Source organism: Melospiza georgiana, chromosome 25 (assembly GCF_028018845.1).
Source record: "Melospiza georgiana isolate bMelGeo1 chromosome 25, bMelGeo1.pri, whole genome shotgun sequence".
Lineage (NCBI taxonomy): Eukaryota > Metazoa > Chordata > Aves > Passeriformes > Passerellidae > Melospiza > Melospiza georgiana.
In genome coordinates, this window is record NC_080454.1 from 4,694,867 (window position 1) to 4,708,579 (window position 13,713).

General features: G+C 53.8%; 1 pseudogene; it reads right to left on the reverse strand.

Moving 5' to 3' along the window:
- The window catches only part of LOC131093355 (zinc finger protein 850-like), a 41,761-nt pseudogene that overhangs the window by 14,910 nt on the left and 13,138 nt on the right, over window positions 1-13,713 (reverse strand).

Below are 13,713 nucleotides of genomic sequence, written 5' to 3' on the forward strand. Positions count from 1 at the left end.
TGAGTCCATCCCATGGGGCACAGCCCCCTCTAAGTGCAGCAGCGTGGGTCACTGTGCCCCGGGGTCAGTCCTGCCAGGATCATCCAAAGGGATGTTTCTGCCCCTGCATTCATCCAGGTGCCCATGAGGAGACAGGAAAATGTGGAGCACCCCCAGCCAGGACTACAGATCACCAAGGCTCTGCCCAACAGGGGTCAATGGAGATCATCCAACGTGGATCCTCCCATGGCGGATGGAGCTGGGGCAGCGCATGAAGCTCTTCCCACACTTGGGACACTCAAAGGGCTTCCCTCAGTGGCGCCTCCATTGGTGTTGTGTCAAGTAAGAGCTCTTGGTGAAGCTCTTCCCACACTCCCCACACTCGTAGGGCCTCTCTCCGGTGTGGATGCGCTGGTGGGTGGTGAGGGAGGAGCTGCGTTTGAAGCCCTTCCCACAGTCGGGGCAGCGGAAGGGCTTCCCCTCAGTGTGCATTGGCTGATGATGGAGGAGATGGGCACGGAGCCGAAACCTCTTCCCACACCCAGGACACTCGTAGGGCCTCTCCCTGGTGTGGATGCTCTGGTGGCGGCTGAGGTAGGACAGGAGCTTGAACCTCTTCCCACAGTCCTCACACTGGTAGGGCCGTTCCTCAGAGTGCAGGCGCTGGTGGTTGATGAGGTTAGAGTAGTCACTGAAGCTCTTTTCTACACGTGTAGGGCCGTTCCCCTGTGTGAATCAGACAAAAGCTATCGCTGAAGCTCTTCTCGCATTCCAAGCATTTATAGGGCCGTTCCCCAGTATGGATCTTCTGGTGGCTGTGCAGGCTGGACTTGTGGCTGAAGCTCTTCCTACATTCCAAACACTCATAAAGTCGTTCTCCAGTGTGACTTCTCTGGTGGTGACTCAGGGCAAACCTCTCACTGAATCTTTTCCCACACTCCAAGCACTCATGGGGCCTTTCCCCACTATGGATCCTCTGGTGCTTGGTCAGACTGGAGCTCCAGCTGAAGCTCTGCCCACACTCCAAGCACTCATAGGGCTTTTTCCCAGTGTGGACCACCTGGTGCTGCCTCAGGATGGAGCTACACTTGTAGCTCTTCCCACATTCCCCACACTTGTAGAGCCATTCTGCCGTATGGATCACCTGGTGTTTCTTCAGACAGGAGTTGTAGCTGTAGCTCTTCCCACATTCCAAGCACTTGTGTGGCCTCTCTCCAGCCTGAGGCTTCTCCACCAGCTCTGAGCTCTAGCTGCAGCTCTGGCTGGATCTCCAGCCGCCTTCCTGGTTCAGGGGGGCTCTTTCCTCCTCACACCTCCCTGGGCTGGGTTTGCAGCCCCTCCTCGTGCAGGATCTCCGGGACTTTTCCTTCTCCATCTGTCCACAGCTTGGGAATGACAAATCCTGGTCCGGGGGAAAAAACAAGGGGTGAGAGCCTTGGGCTGGGGGTTCCTCCTGCAGAGGACTATTGCTGGAAGTCTCCAGGCTTTTGAGTTCAGAAAAATCTGCAAAGCACCAAGATATAGCTCCCAAAATGACCCTCACAGGAGATCTGCCCCTCTTGTCTCTTCAATCTGGGGTTTGGTTTCTCTTCCTTGAGCTGATTGGAGTCCCGTGGCTCCTGGAGTTGCCCCTCTCTGAAGTCTTGCATACAGATGACCCAGGGGATTTTGAGGGTCCCAGAGGTCCGTTCTCCCCTGATTCTCTGCTTCAGGATTCCACAGATCCCAGGGATCCCCACACCCCCGGCCCTTCCCTCCCCCCTTCAGGCTGCTGGGTCTCACCCAACTCTGGATCCATCCCTCTCACCTGTCGCAGACATTTCTCCACAGAAATCCTTTCTTTCGGATTTCTGCGTCTTCGAGAGGCCAGAGGCCTCCGAAGAGAAGGTAAACAATTGTTATCAGCTGCTGTGGAATGCAACAGGGACACCTTGATTGGTTCATTTTCTATGTTTATAATTAAGGGCCAATCACCGGTGCAAGCTAGGGGACTGAGTCCCTGGACACAACTTTGTTTGGGATTCTTTTCTATCTATTCTTAGCTTAGCTAGCAGCTCTGCAAACCTCTCTCTATATTCTTTTAGTATAGTCATAATGTATTATATATATTATCTTAATAAATCAAGCCTTCTGATCAAGATACAAGATTCACCGTCTCTCTATCACCAGCTGCGACCCACTCAGGTCGCTGTAATCCTCACCTTCTCCCACTCCTGGGGTCTTGGGGTACCACTCCACTGCTCTTCTGGGAGGGTCCCCAAGACTGATGTCCTCCCCCTACCAGAACCTGGTGATTGCCAGGAGGGACCCTTAATATTCCCAAAAGGAGGATCAGCTTTGGGGTCCTGCAAGATCCATACATACACACAAAAAAACCAAACCCTCTCAGGGACAACCAAGACATTTGAGTCTTGATTCTGGAATCTGCCAACTCCAAACACTTCCCCCAGAAGAACTCCTCTGGAGGACTCCCTGATACATTTGGGGTGAGCTCCCCCACCCAGTCACCAGCAGGATGGAAACTTGTGCTTCTCCTTCTGCTCCTCTTCCTGCTCCTCCTTCTCCTCTCCCCCTCCCCTCCTCCTCCCTGACCAACCCAGATCCCCCTTTCCCACCCCCCTCTGCCCCACAGCTGAAAAAGCATCACCGGCTGCTGGCTGGGGGGAACCAGCCCAAGGAGCTCCCCAAGGATGGACAGGAAGTTTGGGGAACCCCCCAGCGCGGATCCATCCCCTCCCACAGCCCTGGGGAATCGCTCCAGGGACTGAGTGATGGGCACACAAAGGGAACACCACGGAACCCCTTTGCTGCTGTCCCCCTGCCCTTATCCACCTCTCCTATCGTTTGTCTATCATCCCTTCTAAATCCCAGCTCCCCTCTGGCTCAGTTTAGGGCTGACCCTCCCCTGTTCCTTGCAGTTTTAGTGTCCTAAATGCCCTTTTATGGCTTCTCCCCCCTTTTCCCATCATATTGAAAAGAATGAGATGAAAGTGTCTTTACAAACAGATAGTGTGGATCTCCTTTGAGGTAGATAAGGAAGTAACAGGAGAAATCATGAGTTTTAGAAAATGTTATTAATCAACAGGAAATGCTGCTCAGCCAAGGTCCTGCTAAATTCCTGAACTTTGTGAAGGAGAACGAATATTTAACGGAGCCATGAATATTGTATTTTATACAAAAGGGTAGAATGTTGAGTTTGCACATTCTCCCAGAGGCAATTAAGGACGTGAACATGCAAGGGGGCAATAAGGGAAAGTCAAGAAGTGATATGGACAACAGGGCATGGATGCTGTTTGTGTGCTGCAAAGGGATTGGGTGAAGGGGAGTGTGCAGCATTCTGGTTAAGGCAAGGAGCAGCAGGAGGAATCTATGTGGTAAGAAAAAAGATGATGGAAAAGAGGAGGATGAGAACAATACTGAGGATTGGGATGTTTTTCAGCAGGGTCTTATCCTCAACCTTTATCAGCTGATCATTTGTATCCCCGGTTTCCAGGAGAGGAAAACAAGGAGGTCAGGGTTTCAGGGGGTTTCTCAGTGGGAAGCAGCGGCAGCACCGGGCGCAGAGCTGCGGCACCGGGAGCACGGGCTGGGGGCCTGTGGGGAGCTGCGGGGCCGGGCCGGGGCTGTGGGGCAGCCGGGGCTCAGCGCCGGGCGCTGCCTGACCCCACCAGCCCCTGGCAGGGCCGGCAGCGGCCCCCGGCCCCCAGGAGGCTGCGGGACGCCCCGGCCGCTGCCCGGCCCCGTGGAGCTGCCGGCCCTGCCCGCCGGGGGCGCCTTTGGACACTGCGGCAGGACAGGGAGCGGCTCTGGGATACGGGCTGGGGAGGGCACCCCGAGCACAGGGAGGAGGAGCAAGGAACACCTGGGAAAGGCGGATTGCACATGGAAGAATCAGGATTTTCTTTTAAGGATTTCGTTTGGGTCACTTGAGAAATGAATGATTTTGGAAAAAACTTGGCAGCTGTCAGAGGATGAGCAGCCACAGGCACTGAGGGGGCTGCAGGAGGGGCACAAGAAGGCCCTGCAGCACCTGGGCACAAAGGCACAGCAGGTGAATGCAAGAAGGGAGCAGCAAAAGGCCAAGCTGAAGGCAAAGGCCAGGGCACAGTTCCTACAGCCCCTGAGGGATCAACCCCAGGGCCCAAGGGGGCCCCAGCACCCAGGGCACAGCTCGGCCACAAGCACCTGGCAGAGGCATTGCCCTCCTCGGCAGGGGAGAGCCCACCCAAACAGCCCCTGGCAAGGAACCAGGGCTCCAGCTGCAGGGCACAAGGACACTGCAAGCACAGACAGCAGCACCCTCAGCACCAGCAAGTCCACCCCTTGATGGACATGGATTGGCAGGGCTGTCACAGCTCCCATCACACCAGGGACCCTCCACACTGGAGCCCTTGAGAACATTCAGGGTGGGTCTGCATTGAGAGGAGGCATTTCCTGATGGACACAGGGGCCTCTCAATCCACTCTGAATCTCAGACCCAAGGGGGGAAAATTGTCAAAAAGTTGTTTGATCATTCAGGGAATAAGTGGGAAAAATGAGCAGGTATGTTTTCTTCAACCACTATTAGAAGATGTGGGAGATAGATTTGAAATGCATGGGTTTCTACTTCCTCCTAATAGTGATTATCATTTGCTGGAAAGGGATTGAATGGCTAATGTGGAAATACAGATTTGCATTCTAAAAGGTAAAACAGAGGCTCATGCTGTATCTTTGTGTCAGATGAGTGGCAAGGCCTGTGCTAAAGTGAACCCTGAAGTGTGGGCAGCCCCAGGAAAATACAAACAATCTGATATGGAGCCTCTCCAAAGTATTTTGTAGCAACCAGGACAAGAGGTGTCTAAAAGAAACACCCTATTCCAAGGGTGAGAAGGAAGGAAGGGCTCACAGGCTGGTACTGAGTCCCTGTTAAAGGCAGAGCTTTTGGAGCCAGGGATCTCTCCCTACAACACTCCTATCTTGCCAGTCAACAAACTGGATAGGTGGACAGGAGGAGGAACCACAGAATTTTCAAGTGTTAAAATGAAGATTAACTGAGGATGCTGCCCTGGGCCTTCCAGACAGGGAAAAAGAATTTGAATTGTATGTTAAACAGGGCCATGCCAAAGGAATTCTTGTGTTAAAATGTTTAACCCAGTGGCCAGAGTGGCTTCATTGTCTGCAGAATTGTGCAGCCAGGGCTTTCATGGGAACTTAGGCCTGAGAACTGATAACAGCAGGAACTCTTATTGTTTAAGTCTGGCATCAAGGTAAAGGTTTGACAAACAAATGAGCCTCTAAATGGATGAGCAGGGCTCGGGTTATTCCAGTATGAAACTTGTTCAGTGGCACAGGAGGATTTAGAACTGAGGACAGGGCAAGGGTTTAACCCAGCCTCCTGTTTGAACAGCCTGGAGAGGGGCTGGCAAGGAACCCAGGACTGCGCTCAAGGGACAGAGCTCCAGAACCAGGCTGGGACAGATTGATGGGACACACACCTTGGGACTTTGCTGCTGCCAACACGCAGCCAGGACATCGGCTCCTGCCTAAGGAGTGCAAAGCAGCACCACTGGTGGCCAAGGGGCCCATGCCAAGTGTCCCTGAGGCCAGAAACAGCTGCCAGCACAGCTCAACACGGGGGGACCCCTCAGCCTGGCCTCAAGGGCTCTGAAGCCCCGGAGATTTGCACTTCCCGCCCTGCAGCAGGAGGATGGGAGGCCGCCCCTGAGCCTGCCCTGAAGGCAACGCAGCAGCAGCCAGGGCTCCACAGCGGGCCAAGCCCCTGCGCCTGCCCACAGATCCTCGCCTGGAATCCTCTGCAATCCTGGCCACCCTCCTCTGCCACCTCCAGCCACTGGGGCCAAGCCTTGCTGCCACTGCTGCAGCTTCAGCGCTGGCTGGGCCTGCACTGCCACAGCTGCTGGGGAACACCACGGCACAATTCCACTCTGGGGCTCACTGACACCCACACTCTGGGCTGCCTGCCATTGCACTGCTGCAAAATGTACCGAGTTTGGTTCTTTTAAACCTTATTTCTCTGCTCAGGCTTGGTTTGTCTTTGCCTTGGGGAAAGGAATTTTAAAGGTTTAATTTAAGGGACGTTACACCACTCAACAGAGATGAGCTTAACATGTTAATAGACTGGGAATAGCCCAAAAGATACCCTGAGAGATAACGACAGCAACCAAACATCAACATTGCCCAGCAGCAAACAGCAACCAACAGCTACCCCAGACACTGCCCCCGGCAGAGCTAGAGACACCTGGGCTGGAAAAGGCTGAGAAGGAAATCCAGGAGTGTGGAGACCGAATTCACATCAGAGGGGAAGAAATCCGGGTCCAACAGGAAATCAAATGATAAATAAGAACTCGGCAACTTGGAAGCAATGAACAATAAACTATTTCAATGGGTTTTGGACGGTAAAATCTTAATGATAAATCTAGTAAAACCCACGTGTCATGGAATGATTTTTCTCGACACAGCCGGGCTATATGCGGATGAAATTATTTCTGTTGCACATCCTGGACAGAATCAATTAATGCCTTGATTCTCTAACACTAGAAATATTGTTGAAGAATTTTGGTTCTTCTTGCAGTTTTGTTGACAACATTACACGATTAGAATGTTTTTTCTTAATAATCCTACTTTTATACTGCCAGTTAGATTAGGGGTGTTGGGCCAGGGGTGTGAGAGTCAGTTTTTAGTCGTAGGAGAAGTAGAAAAAATCTTTATGGTTTTGGATTTTTTTGTGTATGTGCATGTGTGGCTGTTGTGATGGCAAAATTTTGGTATGGGCTCTTCGATATTCAAATTTAGGACTCATTTTTAAAAACTAGAAGAGCATTAAAGGTGACCCTTAAACTGGTAAAAAGTTAATATTGGTAAAATAAAAGTAGCTTTTAGGGGGGCCACAAGTGAGTCACAGAATGGCTTCCCTGGAAGTCAAGCTTCATTCCAGGCAGCCTGCAGAGGAGCTTTAGAAATGCAAATGAACACTGCTGGGGCAAAGTGCGGACAATGTACCTGGGTCTCTTGCCTGGGGCAGGAATTGGGCTGATTCCCTCTGCCCCTCACCCCAAGCTCTGCCTGCTGGCACTGATGGAATTTGCACAGCTCAAGGCAGAGCCCAGGGGGAGGATATCTGACCCTGCAACACAAACGGGTGAAGCTGCAAAGGGAAACAGCAAATGGACAATGTTGGGAAAACTTCACTATAAATAAATGGGGGGGAATCATCCCTCTGCCCACTCCAACACGTGCTGTCACTGTCTGTGTTATATAGGGTATATCAGAGCACTGGGGATTTTTTGCTAACACAACTTCAGAAAAATCAGCTGGGAATCCAAGTTTTTGATGATTCAACTAGAGAAAAGTGGTTTGATGATTCAATTAGAGAAAATTGATGCAGTCTTGGCTAGAAGGGAGCACCCAAAATGGGGAAAAGATGAACGGCCAGCAGAACAAATCCTACAACACCACGGACCAGCCCCTGGGAACCCGAACCAATTCATATCAGGAGCCACAGAACCCATTTCTCATTTCAATGGCATCATTAGATTACAAGCTGCCCTCGCAATAATAACCAACCAGACAGCTCCAGCTCCTGACCTTCCTGCTGAGCAGTCTGGGGCGAACTCCCCGTCCCAGCTCCCCCGCGAGATGAAGAGGGCGAGGGAGCGGAGGCGCTCCCGGGGCTGCAGGAGCGCACACTGAGCGGGGAGCCCGCCGCGAACCTTCTTCTTTCTCCTCTTCCTGCTCCTCCTCTTCCTCTCTCCCTCCTCTTCCACCCGCTCCTCCTCCGTCTTTCCTCCCACTCGTCCTCCTGTGGCTAATCCCGCCTCCTTCTCCTCTTCCTCTAATCCCGGCCCTTCTGAAACTCCTTTGTCTTCCCTCCTCCTTCTCCTCCATATCTTCTCGTGCTGCCCCTGGCCCAGCGCCGGCGCTTTGTCCTCATGTCGGCTTCTCCCTGCCCAAGAAGGTCAGGGCGAGTCCTGGGGGTCGTGTCCCCCCGTCCCCCGGGGTGTGTGCGCTCCCGCCGGGGCCCCCAGCCCGGTGTCACCCCCTTTTCTCTGCCCACAGAGCTCCTGAGCCGGCGGCGGCCGCAGCCCCTCCCCGTGAGCTCGGGCCCGGCCAGGACCCCCCGCTCCGTCCCCGCTCCGCTGATTTTGGGGGGGTCCCGTGTCCCCCCTCCCAGTGCCTGCTCCCAGTGCTCCCAGTAAAGCTTCCCAGTTAAACCCAGTCCAGTTTATGGGGGCACTGGGGAGGGACTCGGGGGGACCCCGCGGGGGGCTCGAGATTGGGGGTGGCAGAACCGACCCCGGGATGGATCGGGAATGGGGACCCCCGTGTGTCCCCCCGTGTGTCCCCGCTCGGGGGGGCCTTGATATGAACCCCAGCGGGGCACCCAGCGAACCCCGAAAGGCGCCAGGACCCTCCTAAGTCGCCCCACAGGCCCCAAGGACTCCCAGACACCACGGAAAAATTCTACCGAAAAAGAAATCTGCGGAAAGCAGCCAGTCAGAGAAGGCGGTGAACATTTTTTATTAAAACAGCGCTGGGCGCTGATGATTCCCCAGTTGCCAGGCCGGCCCCAGAGCCCAGCGCTGCCCCAGCCCGACCTGCCCCGGCTCCATCCCGGCTCCTCCCGCGGGAAGCGACGGCGTCGGGATAAGGAGGGGCCAAGGGTACGCGCCAGGCCCGGCGGGAGCAGGGGAAGGGATGATGGAGGAGGAGGAGGAGGAGTGCCGAGGAAGGAACAGGAGAAGGACCAGAGAGAAGAGAAGGAGGCGGGATTAGGAAGGAGGGGAAGTGGGAGGAGTCCCCATCCCAAGGTGTTAACCCCTTGTTTTTCCTCTCAAATCAGGGTTTGTCATTCCCAAGCTGTGGACAGATGGAGGAGGAGGAAAAGCCCTGGAGATACCGCACAAGGAGGGGCTGCAAACCCAGCCCGGGGAGGTGTGAGGAGGAAAGAGCCCCCCTGAGCCAGGAAGGCGGCCGGAGATGCAGCCAGAACTCAGAGCTGGTGGAGAAGCCCCATGGCAGGGAGAAGCCCCACACCTGCTTGTGTGAGGAATGAAATCCTGGAGATGAGAGTTCCTTTTCAGAGTAGTAATTGGTAGTTGATGTTATTGAAATTGATAAGGTCTTAATTTGAAAGGTTGGTCTGTTGTTAAACATTGAATGTTAGAGTTCTAGGACTTGCCTTCAGTTGCCGTTGCTAAATGTTACTATTTTACCCTGTATGCGTATCTCTCCTCATCATACTCGGTATTTGTACCCGGTGTTAGTCTGTTGTTAAACCTGGAATGTTAGAATTCTAGGACTTGCCTTTAGTTGCCGCTGTTAGATGTTACTATTTTACCATGTATTTGATTTGTATCTCTCACTGTCATACTCTGGATTTGTACCCCTTTCCATCTCACCCATTCCTGTCGGGAACCACTTCCCTGCTCCCCTGCTCCCCTGCTCCCCTGCTCCCCTGCTCCCAGGAGGACTTGCACCTGGACTGAATTCAAATGAAAGGCTGTGGGAACTATGTGAACCCTCTCAAAACAACAAACCAACACATAAGCTTTGACTGTAACCCACCAGAACCACACTAAGTCACCCACCCTTGACCAGAGCCGGATCCCGTCCTGCCACAATAACTTTGGTAGTACCCTGATTGGAGGATATCCTTGGGCTACGAGCCAATATTGCCTTCCTAAGGACTCTCCTGAGAAGGGCAGCCTCAGCTCTGCCGAGAGACAAAGCTGCACTCCTCCTCCTCCTCAGCGTTGTCCTGTGGGAACAGTGGTGCTGTGTGCGACCCTTTGGGTTCCCCAACCAGAGCTGTCTTTAATAAAGGCCATTTGAAGGAGCTGCTCTCCTGCCCCTATTTATAACATTTGGAATGTGGGAACAGCTTCAGACAGAGCTCCAGACCACATCCACCACCAAACAACCCACACCAGGGAACAGCCCTACAGGTGCTTGGAATGTGGGAAGGGCTTTAACCACAACTTCCACCGCATCCGGCACCAGCACATGCACACCAGGAGAGGCCCTGAGTGTGGGAAGAGCTTTTCCAGGAGCTCTCACTTGACCTGACACCAGCGGAGGCACCACTAAGGGAAGCCCTGCGAGTGTCCCGAGTGTGGCACTGTTTCAGCTCCATCCCGCATGGGAGGATCCGCGCTGGATGATCCCCAGTGACCCCCGTTGGGCAGAGCCCTGGTTATTCATGGTTGTCATGATCCTGTTGTGTGGAGGGAAGGTGTTGGAGAGATTTCTTTCCATTCTCCTTGTGCTGCTGTGATTTGGTCGGTAATAAATTCCCTCCGTGTGCCCAGGCGGGGTCTGTGATGCTCATTTTGGGGTTTGATGAGGGATCTCTCCCTGTCTTATCCCAACCCAGGAACTCTTGGTTAAATTCTCTCTGACCTGTGCAGCTGCGGGGGCAGGGACAGAGTGGCTTTGGTGGGTGGCTGACATCAGGCCAGCATCACCCAGGCCATGGGCACCCCTGAGATCCCAGTGTGGTGGTGCATTGCCCCCTCCTCCTTTCCAGGCTGCAGTGTGATCTGAGAAATGCCTGTTAGGTCTTGTCCTTGGAAACAGCACCTGGGTCTTTCCAGACTTATCAGAAATACTGTCTGCTGCCAGGAACTGCTAAAAGGCTCCTGTTTTCCTTATGGCCAGCCTTGGAAAATGTTCCTCTTGCCTGAATGGCACAACATTCCTTTCTCACACTTTTAGAGGAAGTGCCAAGCCAAGCTGTGGCTGGGATGAAACACCCTTGTGACTGAAGCCCACTCTCTTGTGGCCCTATCAATAGCAGTCCAAAAGGAGACCCTGTGAGCTGTCCTGGGCCACTGTGGGCTGTGACCCTCAGTCTCCCTCTGAGGGGGCCTCTCAGAGCCAGCAAACCCTGGGGATCATGCTGGATCATGCCCTCGGGTTTGCTCTGCCTGCAGGATCACTGAAACCTGTCCTGGCTGATGCCCTCACTCCTCAAGGCCCCAACCTTCATCCAGCAGGAGATGCAAAAGCATCTGGAGGGAGGATTTCAGTGACCCCCGAGGGGAATTTTTCACAGGCACCTTGCTTGCACTGACTGTTTCTGTTTGTGTGTGTGCTCCTGCACATATGCCATAGGAAATCAGGGAGAAATAATGCTTTCTTAGATGTGTAAGTACCTTGGATATCTAAGTTAGGCCTGTAAGCAAGGTTCAGTTATAGTTCTGAACTTACTTAAATGCTGCTAAGTATAGTTCCTTTGCTCAGTTGTTGAACGTAAGTTGCTAAACATTAAATCTGACTTTTGCTCATGCCTTTGCCACTGATTTTTAATCAATCTCAAACATTCTTGTTGCGGAAGATGAAACAGGAAAGCCTTTATAAATATGATTGTCTGGCAAAAGCAAAAGATTTTGAGAATATAGAAATTATAAGCAAGATTGAAATGAAAGCAAGCTTTGAGATCCCTCGGTTACGGAGCAACTGGAAAACAATGGTGTGGCCCAGCTGAAGGTGATCCCCTTTTGATGAAACAATTCCCTCTGCTTCCAGACAGCTCCAAGGGTCAGAGCAGACCCTACCAGCTTGGCAGAAGGAATCCAAAGAGGAGTTTTTAGGGTTTAAAATGTAACACATTATGGTAATGTATTGATTCTCATAGGCTGTATGTAAATGCTATAGGATTTGTATCTTGTACTAGATTGGTTAGTGAGAATCAGAATATTCAACACAGAAGAAGATTTATTGTATTGTAACGGGAACCTTGGTCTCTTACCCCTTTTACTCTCTTGCCTCTCTTACTCTCTTACCCTCTCATCCTCTCTACCCCTCTCTTCTCTCAGGCCTGCTCCAGCTGTGCCTGGCAGCTCCAAGCAGGGCCCTGCACCCAGGCCCTTTGCAATAAACCCCAAGTTCCACGACCTGGCTGCAGAGATCTCTCGTCTCTGTCCCTCCCGACCATCCTAACCCCTGACACTCCTACAGCTCTCGTTCCTGACTGCCCCACAATGTCCCACATCCCCGAGGGTGTCACAAGGGCCACAGCCGGCACCCAGCAGCCGAGGGACAGCCTGGAAGGGGCCGGGAGCAGCCGCGGCCTTGTGGCCTTGCAGCCCCCGCGGTGCCCGGAGCCCGGGCAGGCTCCGGCCGCGGTGCCAGCGACAGCGCCGCCCTGCCGAGCGCCGGGGCCGCAGCCCGGGCTGCCGGGGAGCGGGAACGGCCCGGCCGGACGCGCCGGGGCCCTGCGGGCCGTGGCTCCGTGTCCCGGGGGGGCCGGGGCCCAGGGGGACCCTCCGGGCTCTGCGGGGCACCGGGGCTCGGCCCTGCCCCGCCCAGGGACACCCGGGGGCACCGAGCGCAGCCCCGGCCATTGGCAGGGCACGGGGAGCCGAGCGGGGCAGCGGCACCACGGAAACACCGAGGGGCTGCCCGGGCACAGCCGGGGAGAGCCGCGCTGGAGAGCCGGGAGAGGCTGCTCGGAGCTGGCCCGGGGCTCGGGCACCTGGGGAACAGAGCCCGGCTCGGAGCTGACTCTGAGCCTGAGACACCTGAGAAATGACAGCACGTGTTGCTAGACACACTTCATTATTCTGTATATTCTCAACGTGAGTTTCTATGAGGGAACATTTCTTACATTCATTTTACAATATTTTCTCCCTTTAAAATGAGATAAATATATAACTTTTTGTTATATATGCGGAGGGATGGGCTGGGAAAGGTTGTGGGTAATGGAGTTTTTTATTCACCGTATTTTCAAACCTGAGATGTGCAAGTCCAGACTTGGACTCCAACAGCAGTGTCTGGTTCTGACTGCTCTGCTTTTCACAATGTGATCCCGGTTCTTTCAAATCCAGCAGTCAAAGCCCTTGAAACACGGAAAAGCAGGGAATCAGGTTAAAGCCCTTGGAGGGTTTGCTCTGTCCGTACATTCCCCATCTCCCCTGGTGTCCGTTCAGCCTCTCCGCTCCTGTCCTGGTGCACATTGCTGTATCCCGAGTTCAGTACGTGCTTTTATAGATAGATGGAGACCTGTGATTATTGTGCATGCAGTTGTCTCGCAGTGAGTTGCTGTGACGGCACATTCCGTGCTCCTCTGCTTTGTGCCCAAAGAATGGCTATTGTGTCTTTAACCCCCGGCAGCCGGGCCGGGCCGGGCCGGGCCGGGAGAGAAAACAGCCCGAGGCTGCGGCGCCGCCGCTCCACCCGCCGGGACCGCGCCCGCGGAGCGCGGCTGGGGAGGAGCGCAACGCCGGGCGAGCCCCGGGCTCGCATCGCCGTGGGACAGCCCCTGGTTGGCTTTTCCCTGCGGGAGAAGCCGGTGCCGCCTGTAGCCCGTGTCGTGAGCGGGGATTTCTCTGGCATTTTGAGTCTTTTGTCCCAGAGTGTGTGGGGGGGCTAAGGGCTGAAAACTCACTGTCTATTAATGTTTTTTAATGGTTTTTTGTTCGTGCCTTGTGGGCATTCTGTTTGTTAATACACTGTTGGATTTTTTTTTTCAGTTTCATCTATTAGCGTTCATTTCCTGTTGGTGGAAAGGGATTATTGGAATTCTGTAGAGGGGACAACATTCACCCCAGAGTGTCCTCCTTTAAATCATCTCTCAACCTGAGATACCCTACAAGTGCTTGGAATGTGGAATGAGCTCCAGCCAGAGCTCCCACCTGATCCAGCACCAGGAGATCCAAAGCAAGGAACATCCCTGCTGGGGCTTGGGATGTGGGAAGAGCTTCATATGGAAGTCTGACCTGGTTACCCATCATA